Raw genomic sequence first — 27,884 nt, forward strand, 5'->3', positions numbered from 1 at the left:
TTAGTACCTTAAGGAAACTAAGTCCTTAAACAATCCAATCTTGAAGACACCACAAAGGTTAATCACTCTCTTGATAAATCAGGATATTGTATTCTATCAAGAACACAAGAAGGCAAAGTTAAGTTTGCTGAAAATACCTCTATATTATTGATGATCTCGTTTTATATAGTTGTAGCCTTTATATAGGCATTTAAACATCATTATCTTATAAGAAAACTCCTAACTAATGTGGATCCCTTTTAGGAAAACAAATCTGCCTTGATATAGGAATCCTTCTAAAAGATTACAACTAATGACAACTAAGCATAGAAAATTCAAAGTAAAACAAAACAAGACAAAAACAAGCGCATCAATACATCTTAGCATGCGGATTGGGCCTTTTCTTATCATGTCCAGGCGCCAAGCCCATCAATACATCTTAGCATGAAAATCGAGTATTTTCTTATCATGTCCATGCACCTTGGTCTTATGTCATGGATTCCAAACTTTGTTTTTCAAGATCTTAGCTTTGCACATCGTCTTGCATATAAAGATAGGTGATTATCCTTTGTGAATCTTTGGAAACTTTTAGAACAGTCTTAGAATCTTCTAGAACAGCCTCTTTGTCATGCAATTCCATGATTAAGCCTTGTAAAGACTCTTTCATCCTCTTTGTCCTTGCCCTAGTAATTGGACCACCGATTCCTTGCAAAGAATTTTGAGAATATTTGGGAATATTAGCTTGAGCCATTTGGCCAGCATTTCAATTTCCATTATTCCCTCATTCCTCGAAAGGATTCGTCCTCGAATCACCTACATCAAACAAAGATAAATCAGCAACATTAAAAGTCGCACTAACATTACCATAGTTGCTTGGAAAATCTAGCTTGTAGGCGTTATCATTGATTCTTTCCAAGACTTGAAAAGGTCCATCTCCTCTAGGCTGCAATTTTGATTTCCTTTGTGTAGGAAACCTCTCCTTACGCATATGCACCCAAACCCAATCTTCAGGTTCAAAAACAACCTTCAAACGCCCCTTATTATCTTGCTTAGCATATTGCTCATTCTTCCTTTCAATGCTAGCCCGATCCTTGGCATGTAAATCCTTCACAAAAACTGCCTTTTTCTTACCATCAAGATTAGCATGCTCATTAGTAGGCAAAGGTAAAATATCCAGAGGAGTTAAAGGATTAAAGTCATAAACAACTTCAAAAGGTGAAAAAGAAGTAGTAGAATGAACAGACCTGTTATATGCAAACTCAATATGTGGAAAACAGTTTTTCCACTGCCTTAAGTTCTTTTGAATGATAGCACGCAACAAAGTAGTAAGTAATGCGTACCTCCTACATAATGCATCAGCAACGACATTTTTCTTTCCATGTTGTACCTGATCACATAAGGAAACATTTATATGAACTCTAGCCACTTAGCATGCCTTTTATTAAGCTTACCTTGGGATTTCAAGAACTTTAAGCTCTCATGATCAGAATGAATGATGAATTCCCTTGGCCACAAATAATACTGCCATGTTTGAAGAGTCCTCACTAATGCATAAAATTCCTTGTCATAAGTAGGATAATTCAAGGCTGCCCCACTTAGCTTTTCACTAAAATAAGCAATTGGTTTGAAATCTTGCATCAAAACAGCCCCTATTCCAATTCCAGATGCATCACATTCTACCTCAAAACCTTTATCAAAGTTAGGCAAACACAACAAAGGTGCATTAGTTAGCTTATCTTTCAAAATTCCAAAAGCTCGATCATGCACTTCATCCCACTTAAAAACAACATTATTTTTAACAAGTTCATTCAAAGGTGCAGCACTATAACTAAAATCCTTAACAAACCTTTGATAAAAACTTGCTAAACCATGAAAACTTACCTCGTTCACATTCTTAGGTGTAGGCCAGTCCTGTATTGCCTTTACCTTCTCTTCATCAACACTAATACTTTGCGAACTAACAACAAATCCAAGAAACACAACAGATTCCATGCAAAACGTGCACTTCTTAAGATTAGCATACAATTGGTGCTCTCTTAACACACAAAAAACAACATGCAAATGTTTCACATGTTCATCCAATTTTTTGCTATAAACTAATAATATCATCAAAATAAACTACCACAAATTTCCCTATGAAAGCACGCAAGACATGATTCATTAACCTCATGAATGTACTAGGTGCATTAGTTAAACCAAAAGGCATTACTAACCAGTCATACAATCCATATTTAGTTTTAAATGATGTTTTCCATTCATCTCCCTCTTTCATGCAAATTTGATAATAGTCATTCTTTAAATCAATTTTAGAGAACAAACAAGAGCCATGCAATTCATCAAATATATCATAGGGATAGAATGTCTATACTTAACAGTTATTTTGTAAATGGCTCGGCAGTCCACATACATACGCCATGTTCCATCTTTCTTTTGGACTAAGATGACAGGAACCAAACATGGGCTAAGAAAACTTCAAAAGGAAGCAAAAGACATGCAAAAGAAATCACTAGAATACACAAAACAGCCTTGCGCAATTGAACCTGAATAGAATAAATATGAAGCACAAAATTAAATTAATGTAAACACACGAATCCTTATTTGATAAGGATTAGTACCAAGTAAGACAACTGTTTAAAGAAAAGAAATCCCAGCTCGAGAAGGATTATACAGCTGGCTTTTGAATTAGTTAACTAGTCAAACCCAAAATGGAAAAGAAGAACTCGTTATGACTTATAGGAATATGATCTTGCAATTCAAGAAATCCCATTTATGTTAGGAAAAATGATTATATTCGACTTGTGGAGAGTACCTGGAGAGTACCTTGAATCTGTTTCTATAGGTTTTGTTTTCGCACTTATAATTCGCAGTGAGTAGATTTAGCTTCTCTATATTTGTTGGGTTCATCTAAGTTAAAATAGTGACTTTAGGGTTTTAATATGCTAGGTTCTCTTGTTGGTTGTTGTGATTATGTCAAATTTTCACGTCATGCTTTTCACTTGTTCTTTAAAAGGGTTTGTTTGGATTGATCCACGTTTATTGTCTTTGTTTGGATTTAAGCAGGTCAGGTTTAACTTTTTGATGCACTTGAGTTTTATTTTCCAGTTTCTCTAATTATGTTAGGTTTGTTTAACTTAGAATAATTAGATTATCCAGCCAGTTGTATAAGATATGTTGGTTTGTTTAAGTTAGATTAACGAGGATAGAGTTGTAGAAATCTCTGTTGTTATAGGTTAAATTGATTATGTCATGTTTTTTCTTCGAAATGTTTAAGATTTCTTAGACGGGATTGTTTGGGTTGATCTAGGTTTATTCGTTTAATTTTTCTTTGCGTAGGTCTGTTTATATTTTTTAAAGGAGTTGAGTTGATTTCCTAACTTACCTGGGTATGCTGGGTTCGTTTCAGTTAGTAAATGGAGTTTATTGTTCTAATAAGTTTTGTTAGTGTGTATAGATTTGACTGAAGGTTCGTTGGTTGGCCCGGGCTTGGTTAGTATTGGATAATATGTAGTTGGTTCTACCTAGGGTTGGCAAGACTCTATTTCCCGAGATTTGAAAAATGGAATTGATTTACATTAGATATATTCGATGTCTACCAAATGGTTTTATCTATGTTGAGTTTGATTCGTTTCTATCAGGATAGGTTCGTTTGAATGTGAGTTATCTAAAATTGTTTGCATCTTGTTCCGATTTTGTTGACTTTAATTTAGCTTCAGGTCAGCTCAATTTGGATAGTCTTGGATTCTTTGGATTGATTTCAGCTACGCTTTGATTTGATGCTTCTTTCTGTCAATGTCTTGATAGATTTGGATGGATTTGATTAAATAAAGTGGATTATTTCTTCTCAGGCTTCTGTTATATTGGTTACTGAATGACAAATTCAGACAACAATGTATGGTTGTGTTGGTTCGAATTTTGTTTGGCCATGCTGTGTTTGGTTTGTGCTCCGTTGTAACGGATTATGTTTGTGAGAATTTTTTTTAAGATGTTGAGTCATATTGGTTTATAATTTTCAAAACCAATAACGTATTATCTCTTAGGGTTTTTGAAGACTATTCTAACTGAGTAATCGTAAGTTATCATAATAATAAATGTTTTAGAAAACGAAACCTCATTTTTTGGTTTTTAGAAATCTAGTGACCTTGTTTGTCACAAAGACGTCTATTCGACTTGTGGAGAGTACCTTGAATCTGTTCCTATAGGTTCTGTTTTAGCACTTATAATTTGCTCCGAGTAGATTTAGCTTCTCTAGATTTGTTGGGTTCATCTAAGTTAATATAGTGACTTTAGGGTTTTAATATGTTTGGTTCTCTTGTTGGATGTTGTGATTACGTCAAGTTTTCATGTCGTGCTTTTTTCTCGTTCTTTAAAAGGGTTAGTTTGGATTGATCCACGTTTATTGTCTTTGTTTTGATTTCTGCAGGTCAGGTTTAAATTTTTGATGCACTTGAGTTGATTTTCCAGCTTCTCTAATTATGTTAGGATTGTTTAACATAGAATAATAAATTATCCAGCCAGTTGTAGAAGTTATGTTGGTTTGTTTAAGTTAGATTAGCGAGGTTAGAGTTGTAGAAATCTCTGTTCTTATAGGTTAAATTGATTATGTCATGTTTTTTTTCGAAATGTTTTTGATTTCTTAGACGAGATTGTTTGGGCTGATCTATGTTTATTTGTTTAATTTTGCTTTGTGTAGGTCTATGTATATTTTTTTAAATGTGTTGAGTTGATTTCCTAGCTTATCTGGGTATGTTGGGTTCGTTTCATTTGGTAAAGGGAGTTTATGGTTGTAATAAGTTTTGTTAGTGTGTATAGATTTGAGTGATGGTTGGTTGGTTGGCCAGTGCTTTGTTAGTTTTGGATAATGTGTAGTTGGTTCTATTTTGGGTTGGCAAGAGTCTCTTTCCCGGGATTTTAAAAATGGGCTTGATTTACCTTAGCAATATTCGATCTCTACCAAATGGTTTTATCTGTGTTGAGTTTGATTCATTTCTATTAGGATAGGTTCATTTGAATGTGAGTTATCTGAAATTATCTGCATTTTGTTCTGGTTTTGTTGACTTCAATTTAGCTTTAGGTCAGCTCGGTTTGGATAGTCTTGGATTGTTTGGATTGATTTCAGCTACACTTTAATTTGATGGCTTCCTTCTTTCAATGTCTTGATAGATTTGGATGAATTTTGTTAAATAAAGTGGATTACTTCTTCCCAGGCTTCTGTTATATATTGATTAGTGAATGACAGATTCGGACAACATTGCAATGTTGTGTTGGTTCGAATTTTGGTTGGCCGTGCTGGGTTTGGTTTGTGCACCGTTGTAATGGATTCTGTTGTGAGAATTTTTTTTAAGATGTTGAGAGTCATACTGGTTTATAATTTTCAAAACCAGTAACATATTATCTCTTAGGGTTTTTGAAGACTCTTCTGATTGAGTAATCGTAAATTATCAGAATAATAAATGCTTCGAAAAATGAAATTTCATTTTTTGGTTTTTAGAAATCTAGTAAGTTTGTTTGGCACAAAGGCGTCTATTCGACCTGTGGAGAGTACCTTAAATCTGTTCCTATAGGTTCTGTTTCGATACTTATAATTTGCAGTGATTAGATTTTGATTCTCTAGATTTGTTGGGTCCATCTAAGTAAAAACAGTGACTTTAGGGTTTTAGTACGCTTGGTTCTCTTGTTGGTTGTTGTGATTATGTCATGTTTTCACGTCGTGCTTTTTTCTTGTTTCTCTAAAAGGGTTTGCTTGGATTGATCCACGTTTATTGTCTTTGTTTCATTCTGAGCAGGTCAGGTTTAACTTTTTGATGCACTTGAGTTTTATTTTCCAGCTTCTCAAATTATGTTAGGTTTGTTTAACTTAGAAAAGTTAGATTATCCAGTCAGTTCTATAAGTTATGTTGGTTTGTTTAAGTTAGATTAGCGCGGTTAGAGTTGTAGAAATCTCTGTTCTTATAGGTTAAGATGATTATGTCATGTTTTTTCTTCGAAATGTTTTAGATTTATTAGACGGGATTGTTTGGGTTGATCTAGGTTTATTCGTTTAATTTTGCTTTGCGTAGGTCTGTTTTTATTTTTTAAAGGAGTTCAGTTGATTTCCTAGCTTATCTGGGTATGCTGGGTTCGTTTCAGTTATTAAAGGGAGTTTATTGTTCTAACATGTTTTGTTAGTGTGTATAGATTTGAGTGATGGTTGGTTGGATGGCCAGTGCTTTGTTAGTATTGGATAATGTGTAGTTGGTTCTACGTAGGGTTGGCAAGAGTTTGTTTCCCGGGATTTTAAAAATGGGCTTGATTTACCTTAGATATATTCGATGTATAACAAATGGTATTCTCTATTTTGAGTTTGATTCATTTCTTTCAGGATAGTTTAGTATGAATGTGAGTTATTTAAAATTGTTTGTATCTTGTTCCGGTTTTGTTGACTTTAATTTATCTTTACGTCAGGTCGGTTTGGATAGTCTTGGATTGTATGGATTGATTTCAGCTACGTTTTGATTTGGTGGCTTCCTTCTGAATATGTCTTGAAATATTTGGTTGGATTTTTTTAAATAAAGTGGATTACTTCTTCCCACGCTTCTGTTATATCAGTTACTGAATGACATATTCGAAAAACCTTGCGTGGTTGTGTTGGTTCGAATTTCGGTTGGCCATGTTGGGTTTGGTTTGTACTCTGTTGTAACGGATTCTGTTGTGAGAATTTTTTTTAAGATGTTGAGAGTCATAATGGTTTAGAATTTTCAAGCCAATAATGTATTATCTCTTAGGGTTTTTGAAGACTCTTCTGACTGAGTAATCGTAAGTTAAAAGAATAATAAACGCTTTAAAAAACAAAAACTTCATTTTTTGGTTTTTAGAAATCTAGTGAGTTTGTTTGGAACAAAGATGTCTATGCGACCCATGGAGAGTACCTAGAATCTGTTCCTATAGGTTCTGTTTTGGCACTTATAATTCGTAGTGATTAGATTTAGCTTCTCTAGATTTGTTGGGTTCATCTACGTTAAAACAATTATTTTAGCGTTTTAATACGCTTAGTTCTCTTGTTGGTTATTGTGATTATGTCAAGTTTTCACGTCGTGTTTTTTTATCGTTCCTTAAATGGGTTTGTGTTGATTGATCCACATTTATTGTCTTTTTTTTGAGCAGGTTAGGATTAACTTTTTTATGGACTCGAGTTGATTTCCCAACTTCCCTATCTATGTTGGGTTTTTAACTTACAATTATTAGATTATCTAGGCAGTGGTATAAGTTATGTTGGTTTGTTTAAGTTAGAATAGTGAGGTTGGAGTTGTAAAAATCTCTGTTCTTATAGGTTAAATTGATTATGTCATGTTTTTTTTTCGAAATGATTTAGATTTCTTAGACGGGATTGTTTGGATTGATCTTGGTTTATTCGTTTAATTTTCTCTTGCGTAGGTCTGGTTATATTTTTTAAAGGTACGGAGTTGATTTCCTAGCTTATCCTTGGTTCATATCAGTTAGTAAAGGGAGTTTATTGATCTAATAAGTTTTATTACTTTGTATAGATTTGACTGATGGTTGGTTGGTTGGCCAGGGATTGGTTAGTATTGAATAATGTGTACTTGGTTCTACGTAGGGTTGGCAAGAGTCAGTTTACAGGGAAAGGGTCCGCATCTTGTTCCGTTTTTGTTGACTTTAATTTAGCCTCAAGTCAGGTCGGTTTGGATAGTCTTGGATTGTTTGGATTGATTTCAGCTACGATTTGATTTAATGGCTTCCTTCTGTCAATGCCTTGATAGATTTGGTAGGATTTTGTTAAATAAAGTGGATTACTTCTTCCTAGGCTTCTGTTATATCGGTTTCTGAATGACAGATTCGAACATCCTAACATGGTAGTCTTGGTTCAGATTTGGGTTGGCCATGTTGGGTTTCATTTGTGCTCCGTCATAACGGATTTTGTTGTGAGAATTTTTTTAAGAAGTTGTGAGTAATAATGGTTTATAATTTTCAAAACCAATAACGTATTATCTCTTACGGTTTTTGAAGACTCTTCTGACTGAGTAATTGTAAGTGATAAGATTAATAAATGCTTCGAAAAACGAAAACTTCTTAAATCATTTTTGGAAGTTTAGTGAGTTTGTTTGGCACAAACACATCTATTCAACCTGTGGAGAGTATCTTCTGTTCTTAAGGTTCTATTTTGGCACTTACAATTCCCAGTGAATAGATTTAGCTTCTCTAGATTTGTTGGGTTCATCTAAGTTAAAACAGTTACTTTAGCGTTTTAATATGCTTGGTTCTCTTGTTGGTTGATGTGATTATGTCAAGTTTTCAGATCGTGTTTTTTTCTCGTTCCATAAATGGGTTTGTTTGGATTGAACCACGTTTATTCTCTTTCTTTTGATTTGAGCAGGTCAGGTTTAACTTTTCGATGGACTTGAGTTGATTTCCCAGCTTCACTAATTATGTTGGGTTTGTTTAACATACAATAATTAGATTATCTAGCCAATGGTATTAGTTATGTTGGTTTGTTTAAGTTAGAATAGCGTGGTTAGAGTTGTAAAAATCTCTGTTCTTATAGGTTAAATTGATTATGCCACGTGTATTCTTCGAAATGTTTTAGATTTCTTAGACGGGATTGTTTGGGTTGTTATAGGTTTATTCGTTTAATTATGCTTTGCGTACGTCTGTTTATATTTTTTAAAGGTGTTGAGTTGATTTCCTACCTTATCTGGGTACGCTGGGTCCGTTTCAGTTAGTAGGGAGTTTATTGTTCTAATAAGTGTTGTTAGTGTGTATAGGTTTGACTGATGATTGGTTGGATGGCCAGTGCTTGGTTAGTATTGGATAATGTGTAGTTGGTTCTACGTAGGGTTGGTATGAGTCTGTTTCCCAGAATTTTAAAAATGGGCTTGATTTACCTTAGATATATTCGATGTATAACAAATGGTATTCTCTATTTTGAGTTTGATTCATTTCTTTCAGGATAGTTTAGTTTGAATGTGAGTTATCTAAAATTGTTTGTATCTTGTTCCGGTTTTGTTAACTTTAATTTATCTTTAGGTCAAGTTGGTTTGGATAGTCTTGGATTGTATGGATTAATTTCAGCTACGTTTTGATTTGGTGGCTTCCTTCTAAATATGTCTTGAAAGATTTAGTTGGATTTTGTTAAATAAAGTTGATTACTTCTTCCCACGCTTCTGTTATATCGATTACTGAATGGCATATTCAGACAACTTTGCGTGGTTGTGTTGGTTCGAATTTTGGTTGGCCATGCTGGGTTTGGTACTTATCATTCCTAGTTTGTAGATTTAGCTTCTCAAGATTTGTTGGGTTTATCTAAGTTAAAACAATTATTTTAGCATTTTAATACGCTTGGTTCTCTTGTTGGTTGATGTGATTATGTCAAGTTTTCAGGTCGTGTTTTTTCTCTTTCCTTAAAAAGGTTTGTTTGGAATGAACCACATTTATTCTCATTTTTTTTATTTCAACAGGTCAGGTTTAACTTTTTGATGGACTTGAGTTGATTTCCCAGTTTCTCTAATTATGTTGGGTTTGTTTAAGATACAATAATTAGATTATCTAGACAGTGGTATAAGTTATGTTGGTTTGTTTATGTGAGAATAGCGAGGTTAGAGTTTTAAAAATCTCTGTTCTTATAGGTTAAATTGATTATGTCATATTTTTTCTTTGAAATGTTTTTTATTTTTAGACGGGATTGTTCGGGTTGATCTAGGTTTATTCATTTATTTTTTTTGTGTACGTCTATTTATATTTTTTAAAGGTGTTGAGTTGATTTCCTACCTTATCCCATGCTGGGTTCGTTTCATTTAGTAAAGGGAGTTTATTGTTCTAATAAGTTTTGTTAGTGTGTATAGATTTGACTAATGGTTGGTTGGTTGGCCAGTGCTTGATTAGTATTGGATAATGTGTAGTTGGTTCTACGTAGGGTTGGCAAGAGTCTGTTACCCGGGATTTTTAAAATGGGCTTGATTTACCTTATCTATATTCGATGTTTACCAAATGGTTTTCTCTATGTTGAGTTTGATTCATTTCCTTCAAGATAGTTTCATTTCAATGTGAGTTATCTAAAATTGTGTGTATCTTTTTTCAGTTTTGTTGACTTTAATTTAGCTTTAGGTCAGATCGGTTTGGATAGTCATGGATTGTTTGGATTGATTTCAGCTATGTTTTGATTTGATGGCTTCCTTCTATCAATGTCTTGATAGATTTGGTTGGATTTTGTAAAATAAAGTGGATTATTTGTTCGTAGGCTTCTTTTATATCGGTTACTGAATCATAGATTCGGAAAACCTTGCATGGTAGTCTTGGTTCAGATTGGGGTTGGCCATGCTGGGTTTGGTTTGTGCTCCGTTGTAACGGATTCTGTTGTGAGAATTTTATTAAGAAGTTGTTAGTCATAATGGTTTGAAATTTTCAAAACCAATAACGTATTATCCCTTTGGGTTTTGAAGACTCTTCTGACTGAGTAATTGTAAGTGATAAGAATAATAAATGCTTCATAAAATGAAAACTTCTTTTTCATTTTTGGAAGTCTAATGATTTTGTCTGGCACAAACACATATATTCAACCTGTGGAGAGTATCTTGAATCTATTCCTTATGTTCTGTTTTGGCACTTATCATTCCCAGTGAGTAGATTTAGCTTCTCAAGATTTGTTGGGTTCATCTAAATTAAAACAATAATTTTAGCGTTTTAATATGCTTGGTTCTCTTGTTGGTTGATTTGATTATGTCAAGTTTTCACATCATGTTTTTTTCTCGTTCCTTAAACGGGTTTGTTTGGATTGATCCACATTTATTGTCTTTGTTTTGATTTGAGCAGGTCAAGTTTAACTTTTTGATGAACTCGATTTGATTTTCTAGCTTCTCAAATTATGTTGGGTTTGTTTTACTTACAATTATTAGATTATCTAGCTAGTGCTAAAAGTTATGTTGGTTTGTTTAAGTTAAAATATCGAGGTTGGAGTTGTAAAAATCTCTGTTCTTATAGGTTAGATTGATTATGTCATGTTATTTCTTCGAAATGTTTAAGATTTTTTAGACGGGATTGTTTTGCTTGATCTAGGTTTATTTGTTTAATTTTGCCTTGCGTAGGTCTGGTTATATTTTTTAAAGGTGCGGAGTTGATTTCCTAGCTTATCCTTGGTTCATTTTAGTTAGTAAAAGGAGTTTATTAATCTATTAACTTTTATTACTTTGCATAGATTTGACTGATGGTTGGTTGGTTGGCCAGCGCTTGGTTAGTATTGAATAATGTGTACTTGGTTCTACCTAGGGTTGGCAAGAGTCAATTTCCCGGGATTTTAAAAATGGGCTCGATTTACCTTAGCTATATTCGATGTCTACCAAATCGTTTATCTATGTTTGGTTTGATTCATTTCTATCAGGATAGGTTCGTTTGAATTTGAGTTATCTAAAATTGTCCGCATCTTGTTCCGTTTTTTTGACTTTAATTTAGCCTTAGATCAGGTCGGTTTGGATAATCTTGAATTGTTTGGATTTATTTCAGCTACGTTTTGATTTGATGGCTTCCTTTCGAAAATGTCTTGAATGAATTGCTTGGAATTTGTTAAATAAAGTGGATTACTTCTTCTTACGCTTCTGTTATATCGGTTATTGAATGACATATTCGGACAACCCTTAATGATTTTTTTTGTTCGAATTTTGGTTGGCCATGTTGCGTTTGGTTTGTGATCCATTGTAACGGATTCTGTTGTGAGAAGTTTTTTAAGATGTTGAGAGTCATAATGGTTTATATTTTTCAAAACCAATAACGTATTATCTCTTAGGATTTTTGAAGACTCTTCTGATTGAGTAATCGTAAAGTATAAGAATAATAAATGCTCTGAAAAACAAAAACTTCATTTTTTGGTTTTTAAAAATCTAGTGAGTTTGTTTGGCCCAAACACGTCTATTCAACCTGTGGAGAGTACCTTCAATCTGTTCCTCTAGGTTCTGTTTTGGCACTTATCATTCCCAGTGAGTAGATTTAGCTTCTCAAGATTTGTTGGGTTCATCTAAGTTAAAACAGTTACTTTAGCGTTTTAATACACTTGGTTCTTTTGTTGGTTAATGTGATTATGTCAAGTTTTTAGCTCGTTTTTTTTCTCGTTACTTAAAAGGGTTTGTTTGGATTGAACCACGTTTATTCTCATTGTTTTGATTTGAGCAGGTTTAACTTATTGAAGTACTTGAGTTGATTTCCCAGCTTCTCTAATTATGTTGGGTTGCTTAACATACAATAATTAGATTATCTAGCCAGTGGTATAAGTTATGTTGGTTTGTTTAAGTTAGAATAGCGAGGTTAGAGTTGTAAAAATCTCTGTTCTTATAGGTTAAACTGATTATGTCAATTTTTTTCTTCGAAATGTTTTTGATTTCTTAGACGGGATTGTTTGGGTTGATCTAGGTTTATTCGCTTAATTTTGCTTTGCGTACATCTGTTTATATTTTTTAAAGGTGTTGAGTTGATTTCCTACCTTATCTGGGTATGCTAGGTTCGTTTCAATTAGTAAAGGGAGTTTATTGTTCTAATAAGTTTTGTTAGTGTGTATACATTTGACTGATGGTTGGTTGGATGGCCAGTGCTTGGTTAGTTTTGGATAATGTGTAGTTGGTTCTACCTGCGGTTGGCAAGAGTCTGTTTCCCGGGATTTTAAAAATGGGCATGATTTACCTTAGATATATTCGATGTCTAACAAATGGTTTTCTCTATGTTGAGTTTGATTCATTTCTTTCAGGATAGTTTTGTTTGAATGTGAGTAATCTAAAATTGTCTGAATAATGGTTTATAGTTTTCAAAACCAATAATGCATTATCTCTTAGGGATTTTGTAGACTCTTTTGACTGAATAATGGTAAGTGATAAGAATAATAAACGCTTCGAAAAATGATAATTTATTTTTTCGTTTTTGGAAGTCTAGTGAGTTTGTCTAGCACAAACACATCCATTCAACCTGTGGAGAGTAATCATAAGTTATAAGAATAATAAACGCTTTGAAAAATGAAAATTTCATGTTTTGGTTTTTAGAAGTCTAGGAAGTTTGTTTGGAACAAAGATGTCTATTCGACTTGTGGAGAGTACCTTGAATATGTTCCTATAGGTTTTGTTTTGGCACTTATAATTCGTAGTGAGTAGATTTAGCTTCTCTAGATTTGTTGGGTTCATCTAAGTTAAAACAGTTACTTTAGCGTTTTAATACGTTGGGTTCTCTTGTTGGTTGATGTGATTATGTCATGTTTTCACCTCGTGTTTTTTTCTCGTTCCTTAAACGGGTTTGTTTGGATTGATCCACATTTATTGTCTTTGTTTTGATTTGAGCAGGTCAGGTTTAACTTTTTAATGGACACGAGTTGATTTCCCAGCTTCTCTAAATAAGTTGGATTTTTAACTTACAATTATTAGATTATCTAGCCAGTGGTATATGTTATGTTGGTTTGTTTAAGTTAGAATAGCGAGGTTGGTGTTGTAAAAATTTCTGTTATTATAGGTTAAATTGATTATGTCATGTTTGTTCTTCGAAATGTTTTAGTTTTCTTAGACGGGATTGTTTGCGTTGATCTAGGTTTATTCGTTTAATTTTTCCTTGTGTTTTAAAGGTGCGGAGTTGATTTCCTAGCTTATCCTTGGTTCGTTTCAGTTATTAAAGGGAGTTTATTGTTCTAATAAGTTTTTTTAGTGTGTATACATTTGTCTGATGGTTGGTTGGATGGCTAGTGCTTGGTTAGTTTGGGATAATGTGTAGTTGGTTCTACCTGCGGTTGGCAAGAGTCTGTTTCTCGAGATTTTAAAAATGGGCATGATTTACCTTAGATATATTCGATGTCTACAAATGGTTTTCTCTATGTTGAGTTTGATTCATTTCTTTCAGGATAGTTTCATTTGAATGTGAGTAATCTAAAATTGTCTGTATCTTGTTCTGGTTTTGTTGACTTTAAATTAGCTTTAGGTTAGGTCGGTTTTGATAATCTTGGATTGTATTGATTGATTTCAACTACGTTTTGATTTGGTGGCTTCCTTCTGAAAATGCCTTGAAAGATTTGGTTGGATTTTGGTAAATAAAGTGGATTACTTTTTCCCACGCTTCCGTTTTATTGGTTTCTGAATGACATATTCAGACAACCTTGCATGCTTGTGTTGGTTCAAATTTTGGTTTGCCGTGCTGGGTTTGGTTTGTGCTCCATTGTAACGGATTCTGTTGTGAGAATTTTTTTAAGATGTTGAGAGTCATAATGATTTATAATTTTCAAAACCAATAACGCATTATCTCTTAGGGATTTTTTAGACTCTTTTGACTGAGTAATGGTAAGTGATAAGAATAATAAACGCTTCGAAAAATGAAAACTTCTTTTTTCGTTTTTGGAAGTCTAGTGAGTTTGTCTGGCACAAACACATCCATTCAACCTATGGAGAGTAATCATAAGTTATAAGAATAATAAACGCTTTGAAAAATGAAAATTTCATGTTTTGGTTTTTAGAAATCTAGGGAGTTTGTTTGGAACAAAGATATCTATTCGACTTGTGGAGAGTACCTTCAATCTGTTTCTGTAGGTTCTGTTTTGGCACTTATAATTCATATTGAGTAGATTTAGCTTCTCTTGATTTGTTGGGTTCATCTAAGTTAAAACAGTTACTTTAGCATTTTAATATGCTTGGATTGATCCACGTTTGTTGTATTTGTTTTGATTATGTCAAGTTTTCACGTCGTGTTTTTTTCTCATTATTTAAAAGGTTTTGTTTGGATTGATCCACGTTTGTTGTATTTGTTTTGATTGGAGCAGGTCAGGTTTAACTTTTTGATGGACTTGAGTTGATTTTCCAGCTTCTCTAATTATGTTAGGTCTATTTAAGTTAGTTTAGCGAGGTTGGTGTTGTAAAAATCTCTGTTCTTATAGGTTAAATTGATTATGTCATGTTTTTTCTTCGAAATGTTTTAGTTTTCTTAGACGGGATTGTTTGGGTTGATCTAGGTTTATTTGTTTAATTTTTCCTTGCGTAGGTCTGGTTATATTTTTTAAAGGTGCGGAGTTGATTTCCTAGCTTATCCTTGGTTCGTTTCAGTTATTAAAGGGAGTTTTTGTACTAATAAGTTTTGTTACTTTGTATAGATTTGACTGATTTTTGGTTGGTTGGCCAGGGCTTGGTTAGTATTGAATAATGTGTAATTTGTTCTACCTAGGGTTGGCAAGAGTCAGTTTTCCGAGATTTTAAAAATGGGTTTGATTTACCTTAGCTATATTCGATGTCTTCCAAATGGTTTATCTATGTTGGGTTTGATTCATTTCTATCAGGATAGGTTCGTTTGAATGTGAGTTATCTAAAATTGTCCGCATCTTGTTCCGTTTTTGTTCGCTGTAATTTAGCCTTAGGTCAGGTCGGTTTGGATAGTCTTGGATTGTTTAGATTGATTTCAGCTACGTTTTGATTTGATGGCTTCCTTATGAAAATGTCTTGAAAGATTTGGTTGGATTTTGTTAAATAAAGTGGATTACTTCTTCCCACGCTTCTGTTATATCGGTTACTGAATGACATATTCGGACAACCTTGCATGGTTGTGTTGGTTCGAATTTTGGTTGGCTGTGCTGGGTTTGGTTTGTGCTCCGTTGTAACAGATTCTGTTGTGAAATTTTTTTTAAGATGTTGAGAGTCATAATGGTTTATAATTTTCAAAATCAATAACCTATTATCTCTTAGGGTTTTTGAAGACTTTTCTGACTGAGTAATCATAAGTTATAAGAATAATAAACGCTTTGGAAAATGAAAACTTCGTTTTTTGGTTTTTAGAAATCTAGTGAGTTTGTTTGGAACAAAGACATCTATTCGACCTATGGAGAGTACCTTGAATCTGTTCCTCTAGGTTCTGTTTTGGCATTTATAATTCGTAGTGAGTAGATTTAGCTTCTCTAGATTTGTTGGGTTCATCTAAGTTAAAACAGTGACTCTAGGGTTTTAATACGCTTGATTCTCTTGTTGGTTTTTGTGATTATGTCAATTTTTCACGTCATGCTTTTTTCTCGTTCTTTAAAAGGGTTTGTTTGGATTGATCCATGTTTTTTGTCTTTGTTTTGATTTGAGCAGGTCAAGTTTATCTTTTTGATGCACTTGGGTTTTATTTTCTAGCCTCTGTAATTATGTTAGGTCTTAGATGTGATTGTTTGGGTTGATCTAGGTTTATTCGTTTAATTTTGCTTTGCATAGGTCTATTTAAATTTTTTAAAGGTGTTGAGTTGATTTCCTAACTTATCTGGGTATGCTGGGTTCGTTTCAGTTAGTAAAGGGAGTTTATTGTTCTAATAAGTTTTGTTAGTGTGTGTAGATTTGACTGATGGTTGGTTGGTCGGCCCGGGTATGGTTAGTATTGGAGAATATGTAGTTGGTTCTACCTAGGGTTGGCAAGACTCTGTTTCCCGAGATTTCAAAAATGGGCTTGATTTACATTAGATATATTTGATGTCTACCAAATGGTTTTATCTATGTTGAGTTTGATTCGTTTCTATCAGGATAGGTTCGTTTGAATGTGAGTTATCTAAAATTGTCTGTATCTTGTTACGGTTTTGTTGACTTTAATTTAGCTTTAGGTTAGTTCGGTTTGAATAGTCTTGGATTGTTTGTATTGATTTCAGCTATGCTTTGATTTTTGGCTTCTTTCTGTCAATGTCTTGATAAATTTGGGTGGATTTTGTTAAATAAAGTGGACTATTTCTCCCCAGACTTCTGTTATATCGATTACTGAATGACAGATTCGGACAACATTGCATGGTTGTGTTGGTTCGAATTTTGGTTGCTCGTGTTGGGTTTGCTTTGTGCTCTGTTGTAATGGATTCTATTGTGAGAATTATTTTAAGATGTTGAGAGTCATAGTGGTTTATAATTTTAAAAACCAATAACATATTATCTCTTAGGATTTTGGAAACTCTTCTGACTGAGTAATCATAAGTTATCAGAATAATAAACACTTCGAAAAACGAAACTTAATTTTTTGGTTTTTATAACTCTAGTGAGTTTGTTTGGCACAAAGATGTCTATTCGACCTGTGGAGAGTACCTTGAATATGTTCCTAGAGGTTATGTTTTGGCACTTATTATTTGCAGTGAATAGATTTACCTTCTCTAGATTTGTTGGGTTCATCTAAGTAAAAACAGTTGTTTTAGGGTTTTAATACGCTTGGTTCTCTTGTTGGTTGTTGTGATTATGTCAAGTTTTCACGTTGTGCTTTTTTCTCGTTGTTTAAAAGGGTTTGTTTGGATTGATCCATGTTTATTCTCTTTGTTTTGATTTGAGCAGGTCAGGTTTAACTTTTTAATGCACTTGAGTTGATTTTCCAGCTTCTTTAATTATGTTAGTGTTGTTTAACTTAGAATAATTAAATTATCCAGCCAATTGTATAAGTTATGTTGGTTTGTTTAAGTTAGATTAGCGAGGTTAGAGTTGTGGAAATCTCTGTTCTTATAGGTTAAATTGTTTATGTCATGTTTTTTTTTCAAAATGTTTTAAATTTCTTAGACGGGATTGTTTGGGTTGATCTAGGATTATTCATTTAATTTTGCTTTGTGAGAATTTTTTTAAGAAATTGTGAGTCATAATTGTTTATAATTTTCAAAACCAATAACGTATTATCCCTTAGGGTTTTTGAAGACTCTTCTGACTGAGTAATTGTAATGAATAAGAATAATAAACTCTTCGAAAAATGAAAACTTCTTTCTTCATTTTTGGAAGTCTAGTGAGTTTGTTTCACACAAATATGTCTACTAAACCTGTGGAGAGTACCTTGAATCTGTTCCTTTAGGTTCTGTTTTGGCACTTATAATTCCTAGTGAGTGGATTTACCTTCTCTAGATTTGTTGGGTTCGTTTAAGTTAAAACAGTTACTTTAGCATTTTAATATGCTTGTTTCTCTTGTTGGTTATTGTGATTATGTTAAGTTTTCACGTCATGCTTTTTTCACATTCTTTAAAAGGTTTAGTTTGGATTGATCCACGTTTGTTGTCTTTGTTTTGATTGGATCAGGTCTTGCTTAACTTTTTGATGGACTTGAGTTGATTTTCCAGCTTCTCTAATTATGTTAGGTATGTTTAACTTAGAATAATTAGATTATCCAGCCAGATGTATAAGTTATGTTGTTTTGTTTAAGTTAGATTAGCGAGGTTAGAGTTGTTGAAATCTCTGTTCTAGTAGGTTAAATTGATTATGTCATGTTTTTTTCTTCAAAATGTTATATATTATTTAGACGGGATTGTTTGCGTTTATCTAGGTTTATTCGTTTAACTTTGCTTTGCGTAGGTCTGTTTATATTTTTTAAATGTGTTGAGTTGATTTCCTAACTTATCTCGGTATGCTGGTTTTGTTTCAGTTAGTAAAGGGCGTTTATTGTTCTAATAAGTTTTGTTAGTGTGTATAGATTTGACTGATGGTTGGTTGGTTGGCCAATGCTTGGTTAGTTGGATAATGTGTAGTTGGTTCTACGTAGGGTTGGCAAGAGTCTATTTCCTGGGATTTTAAATACGGGCTTGATTTACCTTAGCTATCTTAGATGTGTACCAAATTGTTTTATCTATTTTGAGTTTGATTTATTTTTTTCAGGATAGTTTCGTTTGAATGTGAGTTATCTAAAATTGTCTGCATCTGGTTCCGATTTTGTTGACTTTAATTTAGCTTTAGGTCAAGTCAGTTTGGATAGTCTTGGATTGTTTGGATTGATTTCAGCTACGTTTTGATTTGATGGCTTCCTTCTGTCAATGTCTTGATTGATTTGGTTAGATTTTGTTAAATAAAGTGGATTACTTTTTCCTAGGCTTCTGTTTTATTGGTTACTGATTGACAGATTGGACAACCTTGCATGGTAGTTTTGGTTCGAATTTGGGTTAGCCATGCTGGGTTTGGTTTGTGCTCCTTTGTTACGGATTCTGTTGTGAGAATTTTTTTAAGAAGTTGTGAGTCTTAATGATTTATAATTTTCAAAACCAATAACGTATTATCCCTTATGCTTTTTGAAGACTCTTCTAATTGAGTAATTGTGAGTGATAAGAAAAATAAACGCTTCGAAAAATGAAAACTTCTTTTTTCATTTTTGGAAGTCTATTGAGTTTGTCTGGCACAAACACATCTATTCAACCTGTGGAGAGTATCTTGAATCTGTTCCTTAGGTTCTGTTTTGGCACTTATAATTCCCAGCGAGTAGATTTAGCTTCTCTAGATTTGTTTGGTTCATCTAAGTTAAAAGAGTTATTTGTTGGTTGATGTGATTATGTCAAGTTTTCACGTCGTGTTTTTTTCTCGTTCCTTAAACGAGTTTGTTTGGATTGATCCACGTTTATTGTCTTTATTTTGATTTGAGCAGGTCAACTTTAACTTTTTGATGGATTTGAGTTGATTTCCAAGTTTCTCTAATTATGTTGGGTTTGTTTAACTTACAATAATTAGATTATCTAGCCAGTGCTATAAGTTATGTTGGTTTGTTTAAGTTAAAATAGGGATGTTAGAGTTGTAAAAATCTCAGTTCCTACATGTTAAATTGATTATGTCATGTTTTTTCTTCAAAATGTTTTAGATTTTTTAGACGGGATTGTTTGGCTTGATCTAGGTTTATTCATTTAATTTTGCCTTGTGTAGGTCTGGTTATATTTTTTAGAGGTGCGGAGTTGATTTCCTAGCTTATCCTTGGTTTGTTTCAGTTAGTAATGAGAGTTTATTGATCCAATACGTTTTATTACTTTATATAGATTTGACTGATGGTTGGTTGGTTGGCCACAGCTTGGTTAGTATTGAATAATGTGTAGTTGGTTTTACCTAGGGTTGGCATGATTCAGTTTCCCGGGATTTTAAAAATGGACTTGATTTACCTTAGCTATATTCAATGTCTATCAAACGGTTTTATCTATGTTGTGTTGATTCATTTCAATTAGGATAGGTTCGTTTGAATGTGAGTTAACTAAAATTGTCTGCATCTTGTTCCGTTTTTGTTGACATTAATTTAGCCTTTGGTCAGGTCAGTTTGGATAGTCTTGGATTGTTTGGATTGAATTCAATGACATTTTGATTTGATGGCTTCCTTCTGAAAATGTCTTGAAAGATTTGGTTGGATTTTGTTAAAAAAAGTGGATTACTTCCTCCAAGGCTTCTGTTATATCGGTTACTGAATGACATATTCGGACAACCTTGCATGGTTGTGTTGGTTCGAATTTTGGTTGGTCGTGTGCTGTGTTTGGTTTGTGCTCCGTTGTAACGGATTCTATTGTGAGAATTTTTTTAACAAGTTGTTAGTCATAATGGTTTATATTTTTCAAAACCAAAAACGTATTATCTCTTAGGATTTTCGAAGACTCTTCTGACTGAGTAATCGTAAATTATAAGAATAATAAACGCTTCGAAAAACAAAAACTTCATTTTTCGGTTTTTAAAAATCTAGTGAGTTTGTTTGGCCCAAACACGTCTATTCAACCTGTGGAGAGTACCTTCAATCTATTCCTCTATGTTATGTTTTGGCACTTATCATTCCCAGTGAGTAGACTTAGCTTCTCAAGATTTTTTGGGTTCATCGTAGTTAAAACAGTTACTTTAGCGTTTTAATACACTTGGTTCTCTTGTTGGTTGTTGTGATTATGTCAATTTTTCACGTCGTGCTTTTTTCTCGTTGTTTAAAAGGGTTTGTTTGGATTGATCCATGTTTATTTTCTTTGTTTTGATTTGAGCAGGTCAGGTTTAACTTTTTGATGCACTTGAGTTGATTTTCTAGCTTCTTTAATTATGTTGTGTTGTTTAACTTAGAATAATTAAATTATCCAGCCAGTTGTATAAGTTATGTTGGATTGTTTAAGTTAGATTAGCGAGGTTAGAGTTGTGGAAATCTCTGTTCTTATAGGTGAAATTGTTTATGTCATGTTTTTTTTTTCGAAATGTTTTAGATTTCTTAGATGGGATTGTTTGGGTTGATCTAGGTTTATTCATTTAATTTTGCTTTGCGTAGGTCTGTTTCTATTCTTTTAAAGGTGTTAAGTTGATTTCCTAGCTTATTTGGGTATGTTGGGTTCATTTCAGTTAATAAAGGGAGTCTATTGTTTTAATAAGTTTTGTTAGTGTGTATAGATTTGACTGACGGTTGGTTGGTTGGCTAGTGCTTGGTTAGTATTGGATAATGTGCAGTTGATTTCCGGTTTTGTTGACTTTAATTTAGCTTTAGGTTAGGTCGGTTTGGATAGTCTTGGATTGTATGGATTGATTTCAGCTACGTTTTGATTTGGTGGCTTCCTTCTGAATATGTCTTGAAAGATTTGGTTGGATTTTGTTAAATAAAGTGGATTATTTCTTCCCACGCTTCTGTTATATCAGTTACTGAATGACATATTCGAACAACCTTGCGTGGTTGTATTGGTTCGAATTTTGGTTGGCCGTGTTGGGTTTGGTTTGTGCTCTGTTGTAACGGATTCTGTTGTCAGAATTCTTTTAAGATGTTGAGAGTCATAATGGTTTAGAATTTTCAAAACCAATAACGTATTATCTCTTAGGGTTTTTGAAGACTCTTCTGACTGAGTAATCGTAAGTTAAAAGAATAATAAACGCTTTGAAAAACGAAAACTTCATTTTTTGGTTTTTAGAAATCTAGGAAGTTTGTTTGGAACAAAGATGTCTATTCGACCCGTGGAGAGTACTTGGAATCTGTTCCTATAGGTTCTTTTTTGGCACTTATAATTCGCAGTAAGTAGATTTAGCTTCTCTAGATTTGTTGGGTTAATTTATGTTAAAACAGTTACTTTAGCGTTTTAATACACTTGGTTCTCTTGTTGGTTGATGTGATTATGTCATGTTTTCATGTCGTGTTTTTTTATCGTTCCTTAAACGGGTTTGTGTGTCATCCATGTTTATTGTCTTTGTTTTTATTTGAGCAGGTCAGGATTAACTTTTTGATGGACTCGAGTTGATTTCCCAGCTTCCCTAATTATGTTGGGTTTTTAACTTACAATTATTAGATTATCTAGCTAGTGGTATAAGTTATGTTGGTTTGTTTAAGTTAGAATAGCGAGGTTGGAGTTGTAAAAATCTCTGTTCTCATTGGTTAAATTGATTATGTCATGTTTTTTCTTCGAAATGATTTAGATTTCTTAGACGGGATTGTTTGGGTTGATATAGGTTTATTCGTTTAATTTTGCCTTGCGTAGGTCTAGTTATATTTTTTAAAGGTGCGGAGTTCATTTACTAGCTTATCATTGGTTCGTTTCAGTTACTAAAGGGAGTTTATTGTTCTAATAAGTTTCGTTACTTTGTATAGATTTGACTGATGGTTGGTTGGTTGATTTACCTTAGCTATATTCAATGTCTACCAAATGGTTTATCTATGTTGGGTTTGATTAATTTCTATCAGGATAGTTTCATTTGAATTTGAGTTATATAAAATTGTCCGCATCTTGTTCCGATTTTGTTGACTTTAATTTAACTTTAGGTCATGTCTGTTTGGATAGTCTTGGATTGTTTGGATTGATTTCAGCTATAATTTGATTTGATGGCTTCTTTCTGTCAATGCCTTGATAGATTTGGTTGGATTTTGTTAAATAAAGTGGATTACTTCTTCCTAGGCTTCTGTTATATCGGTTACTAAATGACAAATTCGAACATCCTAGCATGGTAGTCTTGGTTCGGATTTGGGTTGGCCATGCTGGGTTTCGTTTGTGCTCCATTGTAACGGATTTGGTTGTGAGAATTTTTTTTAAGAAGTTGTGAGTAATAATGGTTTATAATTTTCAAATCCAATAATGTATTATCTCTTAGGGTTTTTGAAGACTCTTCTGACTGAGTAATTGTAAGTGATAAGATTAATAAACGCTTCGAAAAACGAAAACTTCTTTTTTCATTTTTGGAAATTTAGTGAGTTTGTTTGGCACAAACACATCTATTCAACCTGTGGAGAGTATCTTGAATCTATTCCTAGGGGGTGCAGTGGAAGATGAAGACCAGCCATGAGCTGCTCTTCAAAAATCACAATCTCATTGTGATCGTGTTCCCAGGGGAAGTTACTTGAGGGGAGACTGTAGGAGAACTCTCTCGGGAGGTTGTACCGGCGTACTAAGGCCTAAAGCCGGTCCAAGGTCATTGTCAAAGGGCCAAAGTTGTCCGGCACCCGACCTCGGTGAGAAGTGGATGCCTAACTACCCGAGGCCTATCGAGCCTCCCGGGGTGCCTGTAACTTGGGAAGGCCATGGACTACCTCTAAACCCGAAGTAGCCCCATCTTGGCTACCGACCTGGGCCGAGGTACCTGCCTTGGCCTCATCTAGAAGACTATCAAAGCTAAAGGAAGACATGAAATTGAACAGAACTGAAAAGAAAAGTGAAGGGAGACTCACCAAAGAGAGACGATCGGATTAGAAGGAAATGGTGAACTAGAAAACCTGAGCTAAAGAAGCTAAGCGCAACCTCAGATTGAAGACTAGTAAGCTTGTGGCGAAGGAAATGAGTCTTGGGACCCCCTATTTATAGCCACTGTATCGAAGAAACGTTGGTTGCGATCAAAGCAATCCGACGACCCTAAGAAAACCGGCTGCACGACCCTCGAGACCAAAATTAGTTTAGTGCATTTTTTGGCATTCGCAGAGCCTATAGGTCGCTTGACGCCCGCGCGTGAACCGCACGCGATCCATCTGACAGAGCACCTAGACTTCGAGCCAAATCCACTTGGCGTATCGTGAACTCCCCGAATGAGGTCAAGACCCCTAGCTCGAGAAGTGGAGGGCAATTGATGAAGGAGAATTTGGCCCGACCTCATGACAAGGAGACACGTGGACGTGACCCCGCATAAGAGACAACTCAACATGATCAGATCGACATGTGGATGTGACTCAACACAAGTGACAGATTAACATAAATCAGCTCGCTACAAAGCAAGCTCGGGTAAGTCGGTACCCCGAACTAAAATCACTTCGAGCTAAGATCGTCTCAGTACCAAATCGCGACAAACGAAACCAAGTTCGTTACAGATCATGCCCGGACTGATGGATCACCTCGGTGCAAGGGCACTTCGGCAGTCGTGTCAGGGCAGACCTAAGGAGCACAAGCTCGAGGAGCTCATTACCAGTCAGCTTACCATCAAACAGCTCGATATCCTACAGGAGACTCGCCTACCGTTCAGACCTCTGAACGGAAACCTCGAGGAGCACACCACAGTACTATGTATCCTACAGGGCCATACCTCATAACGGTCACATTAGTTCACCAACTCCTCAGTTCTGACAGGAAGGTATAGCATTACCGTTTGACAGCGTGTGACAGTTTACCGTTTGATGGCGTGTGACAGTATTACCATTTGATGGCGTTCCGCCCACCTAACACGCAAGAAAGTCCCATCACAGCTGGGATCCGACAACTATTCCACCAACCCACATGGACCCCAGTATATAAAGACTCCGCCCCCCCAGGGGCAAGGTACGTTCTATTATTATTGTTGTGTGTGTAATCCTCACTCTCTAGCTCTCTCACTGTTATCGTCTTCAAGCTCTCTACTATCACTGTGCTCTAACTTAGCCATCGGAGTATCCTCGCCTGGTGAGCCACCCCAGGATCTCTGACTCATTTCTTTCAAAAACCTAGTTCTCATCGTTGCTGGCAGCCAGACCACATCTAGCAGGGAACAGGTGGATTATGCCACATCAGCTTCCTTCTAGCAAAGCCTTGATAGATTTGGTTGGATTTTGTATAATAAAGTGGACAACTTCTTCCTAGGTTTATTTTATGTCGGATACAGAATGACAGATTCGGCCGACCTTGCATGGTTTTGTTGGATCCAATTTGGGATGGCCATGTTGGGTTTGGTTTGTGCTCTGTTGTAATGGATTCTACTAGGATGATTTTTTTAAGAGGTTGACAGTCATAATGGTTTATAATTTGCAAAACTAATAACATGTTATCCCTTATTGCTTTTAAAGACTATTCTGATTGAGTAATTGTAAGCTTTATGAATACTTATCGCTTTGAAATACGAAAACTTGTTTTTTGGTTTTTAGAAGTCCAGGTGAGTACGTTTGGCACAAGGGCATTTATGTGGCCAATGGGGATTATCATGAATCTGTTCCTATAAGTTCTGTTTGGCACTTATATGTCTGAGTAAGTGGATTTAGCTTATCTAGATATGTTGGGTTCGTCTAAGTTAAAATTGTAACTTTAGGGTTGTAACAAGCTTGGTTCTTGTTTGTTGATGTGATTATGCCATATTTTCGCCCTAAGTTTTTTTACGTTGTTTAAACATATTTGTTTGGATTGATCCATGTTTAATGTCTTTATTTTGATATGAGTAGGCCAGGTTTCACTGTTTGATTGAGTTGAGTTGATTTCCTATTTTCTCTAAATTTGTTGGGTTTGTCTAACATAGAATATTGAGATTATTCGACCAATGGTATATGCTATTATGTGTTTGTTTAAGTTAGATTAGTGAGATTAGATTTGTAAAAATCTCTGTTTTTGTATAGGACGAAAGCGATGAGATGGCATTGGCTGTCTGCCCTACGTACCGCGACGTCCCTTTCTCCGCAACACTCAAACCAGTATTCCAACCACTGCTCTAACGGCAACTTTCCCCGAGTGGTGGTCTTGTCTATCTGAACCTTGAACGCAGCAATTTCAGCAATAAGCTCGTCGTAGAGACCCCTTAGATCGTGAGGAATAGACTCAACATGTTGAAGATGTTGAGCGAACACGACACCACCGATAGGCAGCGCCAACAATGCAGCCACATCTTCTACTGTAACGGTGAACCCCCGAATGCACCGACAAAGGTACGAGTCCAGCAACACTAGTGCTCCATAAGAGGCTTCACATATTTCACACCCTCCTCAAATTGGTATAGCAATCCACAAAGTGTAGATGGCCCGAATCTAGCAACATTCGACAGTACATAGGTTTCTCGAGCACGAACTTTGCCCAGGCACTGTAGCTACTCGAGGACTTCGAGCTATCAGTCCTGGGCTCCTAACACTTATAGGATACCGACCGATTTGGCCGGCCGCAAAGACACATCAACTTAGTGCTGTCGATGACATCAAATAGACCGCCTTTGCCCCTAGACACTAGAACTGGGGGCGAAAAACCCTTTCCCCCATCGGCCACCATGGCCGTCTCCCTCTCCACTAGTAGTTCCATCGTATCGACTTCCCTAATGAAGTCGACAAAGGGACACTCCAACTTCTCTTGACGAGGAGTCATGACAAACAGACAACAAATAAGACAGAAAACATGAGAAGAAACAAGAAGAGTATTGCAACACAACTAAAAGGACACTCAGAGCGACACAGAAACAAAAAACAAGAAGATTCAAGGCAAGGGAATGATGCGTATTCCCCCGCACTATTTTATAATGAGTTCTCGAATATCCAAAATACCAAACGGCGCCGGAGAAGACGAACAGATGCCATTACAGGACCCCAAATGATGCTTAACGAAAAAGCAACCTAGAGAAAGTTATGGATATACCCTCCAACAGGTGGGATGGAACGCATTAATTCAAATAACCTACCACATCATCAACCTACACTTTCAAAATAGGACATCGGTGCCATTCTATGCACACAAACCAGCGCATGTATTACAAATGACGACTAAACAGCCCGAATGATAACCGCCGTGTCATTCAAGCACCCCCTCGATTCCCTTATTGCTTTTGAAGACTGTTCTGATTGAGTAATTGTAAGTTCTATGAATACTTATCACTTTGAAATACGAAAACTTGTTTTTTGGTTTTTAGAAGTCTAGGCGAGTATGTTTGGCACAAGGCCATTTACGCGGCGGCCAGTGTGGATTAGCATGAATCTGTTCTTATAAGTTCTGTTTGGCACTTACAAGTCTGAGTAAGTGGATTTTGCTTATCTAGATATGTTGGGTTCGACAAAGTTAAAATTGTGACTTTAGGGACAAGCTTGGTTCTTGTTGGTTGATGTGATTATGTCAAGTTTTCGCTCTAAGTTCATTTACGTTGTTTAAACGGATTTGTTTGGATTGATCACTGTTTATTGTCTTTGTTTTGATATGAGTAGGCCAGGTTTCACTGTCAGATGGAGTTGAGTTGATTTCCTAGCTTCTCTAAATTTGTTAGGTTTGTCTAACTTACAATATTGAGATTATTCGGCTACTGGTATATGTTATATTGTGTTTGTTTAAATTAGATTAGTGAGATTAGATTTGTAAAAATCTCTGTTTTTGTATGTTAAATTCATTATGTCAAGTATTTTCTTTGAATTGTTTAAGATGTTTTTGACGGGATTGTTTGGATTGATATAGGTTTGTTTGTTTTATTTTCTTCTGCTTAGGTCTGGTTTTATTTTTAAAGGAATTGAGTTCATTTCCTCACTTATCTAGGTATACCAGGTTCATTTCTATTTCTGAAGGGAGTTTATTCTTCTAATAAGTTTTGTAAGTGGATATAGATTTGATTGATGGTTGCTTGATTGGCCAGGGCCTGGTTAGTATTGGATAATGTGTTGTTGGTTCTACCTAGGTTTGGCTAGACTCAGTTTCCCAATATTTGAAAAATGTGCTTGATTCAGCTTCGCTATATTTGATGTCTACCAAATGATTTTATCTATGTTGGGTTGGATTCATTTGTATCAGGATAGGTTGATTTGAAAGTGAATTTTCTAAAATTGTCTGCATCTTGTTTCAGTTTTGTTTACTTTAATTTAGCCATAGGTTAAGTCTATTTGGATTGTCTGCATTGGTTTGAGTTATGTTTTTCTTTGATGGCTTCCTTCTAGCAATGCCTTGATAGATTTGGTTGGATTTTGTATAATAAAGTGGACTACTTCTTCCTAGGTTTCTTTTATGTCAGATACCGAATGACAGATTCGGCCGACCTTGCATGGTTTTGTTGGATCCAATTTGGGATGGCCATGTTGGGTTTGGTTTGTGCTCTGTTGTAATGGATTCTACTAGGATGATTTTTTTAAGAGGTTGACAG

General features: G+C 34.9%; 1 pseudogene; it reads right to left on the reverse strand.

Moving 5' to 3' along the window:
• Window positions 1-502: 502 nt before the first annotated feature.
• LOC148790830 (uncharacterized) lies at window positions 503-26,074 on the reverse strand (annotated as a pseudogene).
• Between the last annotated feature and the right edge of the window lie 1,810 nt (window positions 26,075-27,884).

The sequence above is a fragment of the Nelumbo nucifera genome, chromosome 6 (genome assembly GCF_055504915.1).
Source record: "Nelumbo nucifera cultivar China Antique chromosome 6, China Antique-T2T, whole genome shotgun sequence".
In the NCBI taxonomy this organism is placed as follows: Eukaryota; Viridiplantae; Streptophyta; class Magnoliopsida; order Proteales; family Nelumbonaceae; genus Nelumbo; species Nelumbo nucifera.